Consider the following 12,936-nt stretch of genomic DNA (forward strand, 5'->3'; position numbering starts at 1 on the left):
GGAAGGTATTTTTCTGGCATAGTAGAGCTTAAAGTGTGCTTCCCAGGAGAGAATAGGGAGGTAAAACAAGAGCCTTGCTCGCTGGTGGTTGAGAGCTTCTAAAGTGGGGTGTGTTGAATTGGAGAACGAATGTGTACAAGCACGTGTGAACACAAAACAGCGTTGCTATCGATTCCCCAAACTGACCATTTATCAGTAGTGAGACTAGTGAATCGCTCTCTGTGGTTGCTATGGGCAACTCTGAGGTATAGACACAGATGTGGGGGTTTTAGGGGTTGAGGGGAAAGGCTTCTTTCCCATTGTAACAAGTAGTCAGAGTCTCAGTGGAGCAGAGCTTGGGAAGTGAGAGTTAGGTCTCAGCATCTGTAGCCAAGAGAAACTTATTTTTAGAAAATGACTGTGAACCTTAATAATAAAAGTAAAAAAGGGCTGCACACGTGTTACCAAGCTTTTGCAATATTGATTTCTTTTCTTTTTGTGGTGATACTGGGGACAGAACCTGTGACCTCGCATGCATGAGGCAAATAGACCTCCGTTGACGTGCATCCACAGCCCTTGGTTACTAACAAAAGGCCTTTTAAGTTGCATGTATGTGTACGTATATGTAAACTAATGAGCGTCTTCATCCTTGTAACGTGATCTGGACAACCAGCTTAAAAGTTACACCTTAGAATGCCAGGAGCTACGTCATGAGAAGAGACAATGAGGAAAGAAGTGGTTGGTTATGGCTTGTGATGTGTTGATGGTTAGTCACTGGGAAATAGCTCTTTTGCTTTGGAATAAGTGTTTATCATGTGTCTACTGTCCCACTGGCAGCTAATGGAGAGTCTGGAGGCCAGGCAGGTAACCTGGAGAATGTCATGGGCGTGTCTGTGTGTGTGTGTGTGTGTGTGTGTGTGTGTGTGTGTGCGCATGTGCACACATGCGTGTAGGTGAAGATTAAGCCCAAAGCTCATAAAACCATCACCCGTGTCTTTGCACTTAAGGGTGCTATAGAATGAACTGATATAATAAGAAAGCTGGGAGGAAATGCATGGAAAAGGAAAGGGAAGGAAGGGAGGAAGGAAGGAACCAACCAATCAACCAACCAACTAACCAGCCAACCAGCTAGCCAACCAACCAACCAGCCAGCCAACCAACCAACCAGCCAACCAACCAACCAACCAACCAGCCAGCCAACCAACCAACCAGCCAGCCAGCCAACCAACCAACCAGCCAACCAATCAACCAACCAACCAGCCAGCCAACCAACCAGCCAACCAACCAACCAACCAACCAACCAACCAGCCAACCAACCAACCAGCCAACCAACCAACCAGCCAGCCAACCAACCAACCAACCAGCCAACCAACCAACCAGCCAACCAACCAACCAACCAGCCAGCCAACCAACCAACCAACCAACCAACCAGCTAACCAGCCAACCAACCAACCAACCAACCAACCAACCAACCAAGCAACTAGTATGCCTAGTTAGACTTATATTTCAATTAGCTGTAATGTGTAGTGCGAGGTGGTCTTAGGAGAGGTGAACCTAACAACCAAAGAAGACAGGCAGGAAGTTAGGAATGAAGTAAGTCATGGTGGACGGAAAGGAAGACAGAATGGAGAAGCCAATACAGAGCATTGAGCAGAGAGTGAGAGAGTCCAAGAAATCAGGCTAGGTGTCTAGGTGTCAGGCTGGAGAGATACTTGGTGGTGAAGAGCTCTGTTTCTTTCTCCAGAGGACCTGGGTTTGCTTTCTAGCTACCAACACCGTAGCTCTCAACTGTCTGTCTCAACTGCACTTCCAGGGGCATCTCTCTGATGCCCTCTTCTGGCTGTCATCACCAGGCAGGCATGCAGTAGGCAAAACACCGTATGCGCAGAATAATCAAAAAGGAGAAAATTTATTTATTCATTTTATTTATTTATTTATTTTTTTTGGTTCTTTTTTTCGGAGCTGGGGACCGAACCCAGGGCCTTGCGCTTCCTAGGTAAGCGCTCTACCACTGAGCTAAATCCCCAGCCCCTTATTCATTTTATTAAAGTTGCTTTTAAGTTTCTTTATTTTACGTGTGTGCTTTGTGTGCACATGTGTATGCACTTTGTGTGTGTGCATTGAGCCTGAGGTGTTTGAATAAGGCATCAGCTTCCCTGGAATTAAGAGTTACTTCACTTACTTGTGGAGTTGAATATATATATAATAGGTGTATTTCCTTAGATCGGCTCACGTTTACTGTGTGTAGAAGAGACTCTGGGTACAGACAATCATTTATTCTGTCACCAGTCGCCTTTGTGAAGAGTCTATTCAGGTCACAAAATGAATGTTAATAAGGCCGAGGAGATGGCTTGCCTTGAATGCATGAGCAAGGTCCTGAGTTTGAGCCCTGGAGCCTGGATAACAGAGCCAGGCCTGGTGGCAAGTGTTTGTAATCCCACTGATGGGGAGGCAGAGACAGGAGTTCTCTAAGGCTTGCTGGCCAGATGCCTTTGCCTGCTTGGCAAGGTCCAGGTCCATGAGAGATGCTGTTTTCAAAAACCATCAATGGTCGTGCCCGAAGAATGATACCCAAGGCTCCTCAGTGGCTTCTGCATGCACACATATGCATGTGCCTACATGTATACCCATATATATGCATGCATATGTCTATAATGTAGTCTGATTAGTCAACTAAAGCCATGCCCTTGATCAAAGGAAATAAAACAGAAAGTCTTACTGGTGTTTTCTGATGCCCAAGGGGCAAGTCCAAGGCTGTCTGACTGTGTGACAGTTGTCTGAATCATCTGCCCCCTAAGTACCAGACAAAATGTAAAGACAAGACAACACAATCAGGAATCGTACATATACGTATATCTTAGAGACTATGTAGGCTGGACACCTTGTTTTAGAGACGATGAGGACATTCTAGCCAAAAGGAATTAAGGAGAGATGCCAGGTTATTGGTGAGGCCCCAAAGGCAGGAAAACAGGTCCTCTGAAGTTCATATCTGGATGGCTGGTAGCCTCTCAGGAGCGTTTTGATGTGGAACTGACTTTGACTCGTGGCGTTGGGGGAACCCTTGCATTCCTCCTGTAAAAGCAGAAACTAACTCATTGGGCTTAAAGGAAAAGAAGGAAGAGAGCATCAAGCCCAGTGGAGATCAGGATCTCTTTTGACTGAAGCATCAGATAATTGAATGGGCCTGTTCTGTTGTTCTGTAATGCACAGAGCCATTCATCCAGGGACAGTAATTATCTGGGTCCCTGGGTGGTTCTTGGAGAGAGAGGAACTTGGAGAGAGTGTAAAGAGAATCTCTCTCTCTCCTCTCTCTCTCTGTCTCTGTCTCCATCTGTCTGTCTCTCTGTCTCTGTCTGTTTCTGTCTCTGTCCTTCTCTCTGTGTGTGCATGTGTGCGTGTGTGCATGCATATATGAGTGTGTAGATGTGCAAAGGCCAGAGGTCAAAGCTGATGGTTAAAACTTCACATTTTATATTTTGAGACAGAGTATCTCACTGAACGTCACATTCCATAGGACAACAGATGTATCTACTGGCATTTGTGATTTCACAGTACCTCCAAAGACCCAATTAACTGTATGGATCTTTGGATACCAATGCCAGAAAGAGGCCTGGAAGGGAAGAGACCCACTTGGGGTACCTAGACAGGATAAAACAGCACCAGGGTCTAGAAAATCCTGATGTTCTGCCTGCTTGGAATGGAGGGGCCACCAGGTAATGCAGTCAGAGATGAGACAGGCACAGTGGATGTAGACCAAGGGAAAGATTCATTGCAGGGCTGAACTGTGCCATCAGGTGTGACTGACAGGGTTTCTTCCAACAGCTCGGCGTGATTTAGTATTTTGGACCCAATTATTCCTCTACATCCCTTAGCAACAGGGTTTTGTTTAGTATTCTGAGTTCAGTAAGGAGTAGGGAGCCAAACTGGCTTTGAGGAGCTTTCTCTGGACAAGTCCACAGCTAACTTTATCAAGAGATCAAGAAGAATACCGGCCTTGAGAGGGAGGAGTTTGTTGGGGCCCCTGGGTGTTGGAAGTGGCTTTCCTTAACCAGCGTTTGATGATTCAACTCGTAATGACACTTTGCTGGCATCTCACCAATTCGCACTTGCCCTTGTTCACGGGGCATGCCTTGGGGCCCGATTATGCTGCTTTCATTTATATGGGCACGTCTCCCACCCGCGGTTCTGTTTTTCGGTGAACTGACTTGACATTTCTGCTTGCCAAGAGCCCGGGAGTTTGCTGGCTTTCTGCTGTGTGCTTCCTCCATGAGGTCACAGTGATGGTCACATTGATGGCCTCATTTGAATGTCTGCCATTCTGGAGGTTTCATGAAGCAGAAACCTAGTCTATGTGTTCTAGAGCTAGGGACCCTTCTGGACCATTTGAAATCCCTCTTATTGTGGGGGCGGGGGGGGGGGGAGGCTGTTTCTAGTCTCTGGTTCTCTGTGCAGGATGCACCCTTAGGGTGACAATCCAATGCAAAACCAGATGTAAGATGATCTCTTCCCCATTTCATAATGCATTGGAAATTAATTTTGTGTTTCTGTTTTGCAACTAGAAGTTTCCAAAATTGGTATCCATAGCTTGGCTTAGTTCTTAGCAACGAACTTAGCAACCCAGACCACCCCCCACCTTCCCCAAATTGACTAGTTGCCTGCATTTTTAAAGTTCATTTTTTAGATTTATTTATTTCATGTGTCTGACTATTGGCTGCGTGTATGTGTGTACACGTGTGTACCATATTTCTATCTGGTGCTCATGGGACTCAGAAATGGGTATGGAAGCTTTGTGGATGGTTGTGAGCCACCATTCCAGGTGCTGAGACTCGAACCTGTGCCCCTCTGCAAGAGTATGTTCTCTTAACTGGATCTCTAGTGTCATCCGATGACTTTCTTGGGCTTTGGTGTCCTCCTCTGTAACCAGGAGGTCTCTTATTCTCTGGTTCTAAAGAAATGCTTGCTTTGGGAGGACACACGGAAACTAAAAGGCATGAAGAGCACGCTGGAATCCCGTGTATGCGCAGAATGCTAGTGGGTGAAATATGGCACCCATCTCACCTCTCTTTCCTTCCAGTTTGACTCGAGGAAGTCACTTCCATTTCTCTCATTTTTGGTTGAAGTTTGGAAAAACACGAGCTACTCACATCACAGTCTACTGGCAACCTGGGTTTGTACACAACTGAATTTGGTCGGCTTTCAAAGCAGATGATACTCTATCTGTTTCCATTCTGCTGAGATAGAGGATGAACCTTGGATTTAACAGGACAACGGTGTCTATAATCTAACCCAAAAGGAGTGTGTGTGTGTGTGTGTGTGTGTGTGTGTGTGTAGTCTTCAAAAAAGGGCAGCGTCCCTCCAGGAGTTGGCTTCCCTCTGATCTTCCAAAAGGTTAAAGAATAATGATCTAAAATGTATTTCAGTCTTTGGAATTGATTTCAAGGGAGTAAAACAGAAGCAAGCGCTGCCAACAGCCTTAGATCCCAAGACAGCAAACAACTCTTTAAAAGAAGCGAGCAGCTGTCAGCCTTCCCTCTCCTCTCGGGGACTGAACTTCCAAGAGACAGTTGCAAATGAGCAGATCTCATCCAGAGTCTGTCCTTCTTTCCTGGAGCTTCTGCCCTCCCAGCTCCCCTTCAAGAGGAGAGCTTTTACACTCTCTCTCTTTCTCCAGGGGACTCTGCTTTTCTTTCATGTATAGGGTTAGGGTTAGGGTTAGAGTTAGGGTTAGGGTTAGGGTTAGGGTTAGGGTTAGGGTTAGAGGGTTAGAGGGTTAGAGGGTTAGAGGGTTAGAGGGTTAGAGGGTTAGGGTTAGGGTTAGGGTTAGGGTTAGAGGGTTAGGGTTAGAGGATTAGGGTTAGGGTTAGGGTTAGGGTTAGGGTTAGGATAAGGTTAGGATAAGAGTTGATGTTAGGGTTATGGTTGTGTTAGAAGGTTAGGATTGCGGTTAGGGGTTAGAGGATTGGCTAAGGCTTAGGATGAGGCTTAGGGGATAGGGTTAGCGTTAGAGGGTTAGGATTAGAGTTAGGGGATAGGGTTTGGGTTAGAGGGTTAGTGTTAGGGTTAATGTTAGGTTGAGTGGGTTAGGATTGGTGTTAAGGTTAGGAATTAGGGGTTATAGTTAGGGTTAGGGCTCAGGGTCAGGAGTCATGCTTGGATGTTAGAGTTCCTGTCAGTGTCTGGGTTAGTGTTAGAATGATTGTTATAATTCAGGAATGTCGGAGGAGCATTAATGAGAAAAATGCCACCATCTACTTATTAAAGAATTTAAGGAACTATTCTATTTTTATCTGGTTTACAATTTCAGTTTACCTGCACACTGGTATCTACTGGGCATGGTAGCTAATACGTATAATCCCAGCCCTCATAAGAATGAGTAAGGAGAATCACCAAGAGGTAGAGTGAGCCTGGGCTGTAGAGTGAACTCCACTAGACCTGATTTTCCATGGTACAATGTCTTTACCCCTCCACCCTTCAGCCATACACCCTAACAATTTCCCCCCTCTATAACTGGCGTAAAGTAGTGGCCAGCAATACCTTGGGTCTACATTCCTGTCAGTATTTATGTGAGTTTGCAATCCTGCTTTGGGGAAACCCACTTCCTGTTTCTAGTCTGTCCATTCCCATATGTGAACCTCTTGCCGCATGAGTAGAATCCCTCCCATGCCCTCTCTACATATGTGTATTTCATCATCATGAACTTATATGTCATAAGACCCTTTGTAGTAATTCTCAAGTGTAGAATCTGATCATTTCTAGTAATGCAGAAGGTCTGTAAGCATTTTCACTTTTGAGCTTCAAAACGTTTTGACCAGAGACAAAGGAGACCCTGTGTCTGTTGAGTAGGCCTTCCCTGTCTTCCTTCCTTGGTCTGGAAACCATGGGTCTGCTTTCCCTGTCTCTGTGGGATTGCCTCTTCTCAATATTCCTTTTTTTTTTCTTTTCTTTTTTTTCCGGAGCTGGGGACCGAACCCAGGGCCTTGCGCTTGGTAGGCAAGTGCTCTACCACTGAGCTAAATCCCCAACCCCTCTTCTCAATATTCTTGATGAATGTAAACCCTGGGACAAGTTACCCATTGCATCTGGCTTCTCTTAGCAAACGGTTTTGAGGGCGTTCACGTATGCTCAAGCATGGATCAACGTTTCATTTCGTTCGAAGGCTCCATAACATTCTACTATGTCGATAAACCACATTTCTTCTCTTTATATTTCCCGATAATCACCTAGTATCTAGAGAATTTTGGCAGAGGCAACTCATAAATATATATGAGTGTAGCTAGTACCTCTGAAACGAAGAGCCCACCTGTAAGAATTTTCACCATTGAAGTGGAAAATAGCCCCAATAAAGTAATACATTTTAAATCTCAGGATGAACCAGGTGTGTTGGTATAAATCTTTAGTCCCAGTGCTGAAGAGGCAGAAGCAGGTGGACCTTTATGAGTTCAAGGCTGGCCTGGTCTGCATAGCAAGTTCCAGGCCTGGAAGACCTTGTCTCAAACAGCAACAGTGCCTCTGGGATGGAGGGATATTTTTCAGGTGGGCAGGGTTTCCCATGGAATTAGATAGTCTTCTTGAGAAGTTAAAAGACTTCTAGTAGCCGTGGGACTAGAGGAAGCCTGGACTCAGTAGACAAGTGCACAGTTTATCTGGTAGCTGGCCCTGTGGCCTCATTCCCCTTGTCCCCATACTTCTGCTTCTTACATGGGCTCTGTGAGTTTGACTCTGTCTCTGACCTTCTGTCAAGTTTATTTTACATGCATTGCTTCATTTCATTCCTACCAGATTCACAGAGGAAAAAAAGATAAAATTGTGCAGATGAGAGGTGTAAAACACTAAATATTCCAGGGGATGTTTCCTCCCTAGTAAAGCATGAGGTAGAAACTTAGTCGGAATTTATATGCTCTATGCACAGGAGGTCAAAAGAAATGTTGATCTATTTTTATTAAGTTTATTATTTAATAAGTTATTATTTACATATTTTTGTGTGTATGTGTGTGCATGTGTGTATATGTGTTTATGTGTGCATGTATATATATGTGTTTGTGTGTGTGTGTGTGTGTGCGCGCGCACCTCTAGGTCTATGTGGAGGTCAGAGGACAACTTTTGGGACTTGGTTTTTCTCCTTTTAATGTGTGTCCTGGGGGATGGAACTCAGGTATTAAGGCTCCTGTGGAGCTTTTTTTTTTCTTTTCTTTTTTTTCGGAGCTGGGAACCGAACCCAGGGCCTTGCGCTTGCTAGGCAAGCGCTCTACCACTGAGCTAAATCCCCAACCCCTGGAAAGTGCTTTTTACAGCTGTGCTACTTCGATGACCCTAATCATTTGTTTTGAGTAAGAACAAAATTATAACTTATGGATGCCTCTATGGAAGCATTCAACCGTGATTTTGAAGATTTCTCAAAGATGACATGGCGTTCCATTTCGGGGATAAGTGGGTTAATGCTTGATGTGGTTAGAGTGCTTCTCTAAGATACTGCTGTAATTTGGGGTGATAATGTTTGAACCCCAGGATTTCCCACAATGGAGATGAGATGAGTTCTTTGGCGTTTCCTTTGTACTCTGTGTGCCTGATCTATCTCTCTACCCCACACCCTGTTCTGTTCTGTTTGCCCGTGGAGGACAGTTAACAAGCTGAGGCCATCTGTCCTTTCATCCTGCCATGATACAAGCATCTTTACCTCTTGTTTTCCTGTTTCTGCCTTCTTTATTCTCCATGGACTTTACCACCCCCTCATTTTGAGCAAATCTTGCTGTTTAGTCCAAGCTGGCCTTACCCATGTGATTTTCTTGCTTCTGCCTCCTAGTGTGTGTGTGTCTGTGTGTGTGTGTGTCTGTGTGTGTGTGTGTGTGTGTGTGTGTCTGTGTGTCTCTGTGTGTGTGTCTGTGTGTGCGCTTTTTCTCAGCTTGACACAGACTAGAATCATAGAATCAACTGGGAAGAGGCAACCTCAACCAAGGAATCGTCTCCTTCAGATTAGCCTGTGCGTCTGTCTAGGGGGGCATTTTCTTGATTAGTGATTGTAGTGGGAGGGATCAGCCCACTGTGAGTGGTGGCCCCCCACCCCTAGCCGGTGGCTCTGGGTTGCATAAGAAAGCAAGCTGAACAAGCCATGAAGAGCGAGCCAGCAAGCAGCATTCCTCTATAGCCTCTGTTTCTGCCTCCACGGTCCTGCCTCAATCCCCCCCCCCCCCCCTGACTTCCCTCAGGGATGGGTGTGGTATGAAGTAAACTCTTCCCTTCCCTAGGTTGCTTTTGGTTAATATTTTATCATAGGAACAGAAAAACAAACCAAGACAGTGGGTAGAAGAGGGTATTTCCTTGTTACTGTCAGGGGAGGGTCAAAGTACGGATTTTCCCCTTGGCTTTCCCGATGCCCGGAGTGATGGTTACTGTTGAGTGACGTTTGTCCAGACTCCCTAATAGCTTTTACCTGATGCCTTCATGGTTTAGAGGGACGCCTGGTTGCTATGTCCAACATGGTCTTTATGGGGCTATAGGGGAAATAGCCCTGCTGCCACTTTGCCTGGCTTCATAGGACCTTGTCTAATACACTTATTAGTGGAAGAGGAAGTGACGCTTTAAAAAATTTAATCACTTCTTCGGATTGTACCGACTACCCTAACTTATTGGAAATCCACTTAGTTATTAGAGAACACTCTTCTTTTTCTAATGTATTTGATTGTCGTTCCGTGCCTCCCCCCCTTCCCAAATGTGGACTTTTTTTCCAGAAAGGGTTTTCCCCGGAGGCTGGACTTTGCCCATGAGCACTTCGTTGAATAATCTCTCTCATCATGTGGCTGCTAGAGCTGTCCCGGGAGATCCTCCCTCTCCTTGAAGTTCTAGGCTGGCAGTCTTCCTCCTTGAGTAGCATTTATGCCTCTGCTTCTCTGACACCACTCTTCACCACTCCCGCATACAATGTGTGTTTCCTCTTGCCTTCCGGTCCCCTCCAGTTCCGCTTTGTCACCTGTTTCTTAACCTCTGTCCATAATTCTTCTAAGCCTGTGCACTTGAAACCATCCGGTGCTTTTACTTGGCCTCATTCATCTGTCCCCACCCTTGTATCGAGGACGAACATCGCACATTAACTATGCGTCTGCTACTTGTACAAGCGGTGCGGCCTTGGAAGATTTATGAAATCCAGCTTCTCTTTTTGTGAATTGGCAATGAAGATCACAGCCACTACAGAGCCTTGATTCAAGGATGAGGTCCCTTGTATGCCCCATCCATACGTCCTTGAAACCTTGTGAAGATTCGACGATCGCAGCTCCGGGGGCGTCTACTAATGCGCGACGCGACGCTTTTCCTTATCCTACTGCTTGATCCTGACCTTGGGGTTTCCCTGCTTGGTTTTCTGAGTTCAGTGCCCCCGTCTTTTCCTTTCCAAAGCATCCGGTTCAAGAGCTCGCTTTTCTGCTCCCTAACTTGCACTATCGATGTGTTTTGTGCCTTTCTTTGAAAACGGTTTCTTTATTTTTATTCTGTGCGTGGAACTGTTGTCCTACCCGCACGCATGCGCACCACAAGCATGCAGGGCGGTGCCCTTGGAGCCCAGAAGAGGACATTGCGTTCCCTGGAATTGGGGTTTACAACTGTTGTAAGCAGCGCGATGTGGGTGTCGGGAGCTGAACCCCCATCTTCTGCTGTAGCAGCTAGTGTTCTTAATAGATGAGCCATCTCTCCAGAACTCTTCTTTAAAAAAATATTTTATTTCATTTATCTATCTATCTATCTATCTATCTATCTATCTATCTATCTATCTATCTATCATCTATCCCTCCTTATATTTTTTTCTTGTTCCTTGAATGATAGTTCATTAGGTCAGTATCAGACCCTGCCTGCTCTATAGCATATCGATCTCTGAAATTTGTAGACTCTGCACTGTTTACCTCTGAGTGCTTAACCCTGGGAGGCTCTGAGATAGTAATGGAAGGAAGATGGGTAAAGACCACGTCTGTGACTTGGTCTGTGACTTCAGACTGAGGCTCCCCAGACCCTCACTTGGCTTACCTTAACTTGGAATGAGACTTCAGTCGTGACCCGGAGGTCACAAACTATTGTGAATGGGAGAGAGGGGGTCAGAGAATGCAAAGACATCAGACATCGCAGTAACCACAGTTGGGATCCAAGAAAGTAGTAGTTGGGGTGGCTGGGGGAGGGGCATATGAAAACTTCACTAGGGGGCTGGCAAGATGGCTCCAGTAGGGAAAGGCTCTTGCTCCGGAGTCTGTCAGTATGCATTCGACTGAGGGCCCCAACCACAAGGGGAAAGGAGAGGACTGACTCCTCTGAGTTCTCCTCTGATCTGTCCTCCCTCCCTCCATCCATCTCTCTCTCACACACATAAATCCATGATGGGGGGGGGGGGGGGAGATGGCGGTCTTGGAGCTTGGAGGATGAGGGATGAGAGTCCATCAACAAAGTGAATGCATTTTAAAAATTAATTAATTACATCCCAAATGCTCCCCCCCCCCCCAGTTTCCCCTCGAAGAGTTTGCGGAAGGGAATGCATTTTAATCAGAGTGAAAAGCTTGGGAAGCTCAAAGGAGGCAGAGACATGTTCTAGACGCTTTCCGAATTCCTTGGGGTTTCGGGGAGATGGATCTGCGGTGTGCTGCCCTCAGTACATAGAGGGAGGAGAAGTACTGGGGACATGACAAAAGCTCATAACACTTTTTGGACTAGAAAGCCCCAAAACATCTTGTAACATCCAATCCCACTGCTACAGACAACAACGTCTTAGTAGAGCTGGCCCCAAACTGTGTTTTTAACCCCAGTTTTAGATTTGTCTTTCTGAGCTATCGAACTCCAACTTAGTTACTTGCAATCCCCACCCCTACTTCTGTCTCTGTGGTTTTCTGATATAAATTGTGAATGGAGAAGCTGAACTGTGCCATGAGATTTTCGTGACAGCTCATTTGGACATCTCTGTCCCAGCAGAGTGCCCGGCTGGTCCTGATCGACCTTGTGGCATTCAGAATGATTCCCCGGGCCAATGAAAGCCCCCTGTGAGAGACGACAGAAAACGAGCTTTTCTGATTGGGGTGGTGGTGGGGGAGGACATTCAGTAGCTGAACTAGAATCAAGTCTGGGAACATGCAGACTTAAGGGGTCTGGTGCAGATTCCACTGCTGTCCTGGAGGGTGCACTCTCTGTTTGTGGCCCCTGCCAGGAGACATGGGATGTCACCACACCAGAAATGCTTCCAAGAGTTTCCCCTGACCAGATTGAGGTACAGACATCTTTGTGAGGTGCTAAAATGCTGTGGTCCCTCCCAGGATCTCGTCATTAAGGGCTGCTTTTGACTTTACACTGGTTACTCTGGGTTCCTGTTCTCCCTCAAAGGATGGTGGGAAAGTGCAGATCTGGAATGTTAGATCCTATAATAGGTGGCGGACTGTCTGCCTCAAAAAGTGGGGGGATCTCCCAAACACAGAAGGGGACTCCCATGTCCAGTTCAGTGATCACAAAGCCGTCTGTCCCTTGTCAGCCACCAGCTCTCTCTCTCTGGAGTCTCTTGGGAGAGCCAAAGTACCTGTGCATGAGGAAAAACTCTCGCCAGCTCCCTGAGGTGGAGGAGGGAAACTTGACTCAGGAGAGGCAGGCAGTGGAGAGAAAATCTCTTCGAGCTTAGGTTACTTACTGACCTCAAAAGCAAAAGGGCTGGCTCAGCCTTAGCTGGCTCTGTCAGAGAGCTAATTCTGACTCACTTAGCAAAAGTGAAAATGGAGTGTGGAGTCCATTGCCTTGATTTGTGAGCAGTGTGCAGAGACTGTGGGGGAAAATCCTACGGGCATCTTTGCTCCCTGTTACAAACCAGTTGAAACAGGGTCATGCTTGCCCTCCCTTCGTCTGTCTGTCTGTCTGTCTATCTATCTATCTACCTACCTATATAGGTAATCTGTTCTCTATCTATCTATCTATCTATCTATCTATCTATCTATCTATCTATCTACCTAC

At 46.1% G+C, this 12,936-nt stretch overlaps 1 protein-coding gene across 2 annotated transcripts in view; it reads left to right on the forward strand.

Moving 5' to 3' along the window:
• The window catches only part of Map2k6 (mitogen-activated protein kinase kinase 6), a 114,429-nt gene that overhangs the window by 14,818 nt on the left and 86,675 nt on the right, over positions 1–12,936 (forward strand).

The sequence above is a fragment of the Rattus norvegicus genome, chromosome 10 (genome assembly GCF_021556685.1).
Source record: "Rattus norvegicus strain SHRSP/BbbUtx chromosome 10, alternate assembly SHRSP_T2T, whole genome shotgun sequence".
Taxonomy (NCBI): domain Eukaryota; kingdom Metazoa; phylum Chordata; class Mammalia; order Rodentia; family Muridae; genus Rattus; species Rattus norvegicus.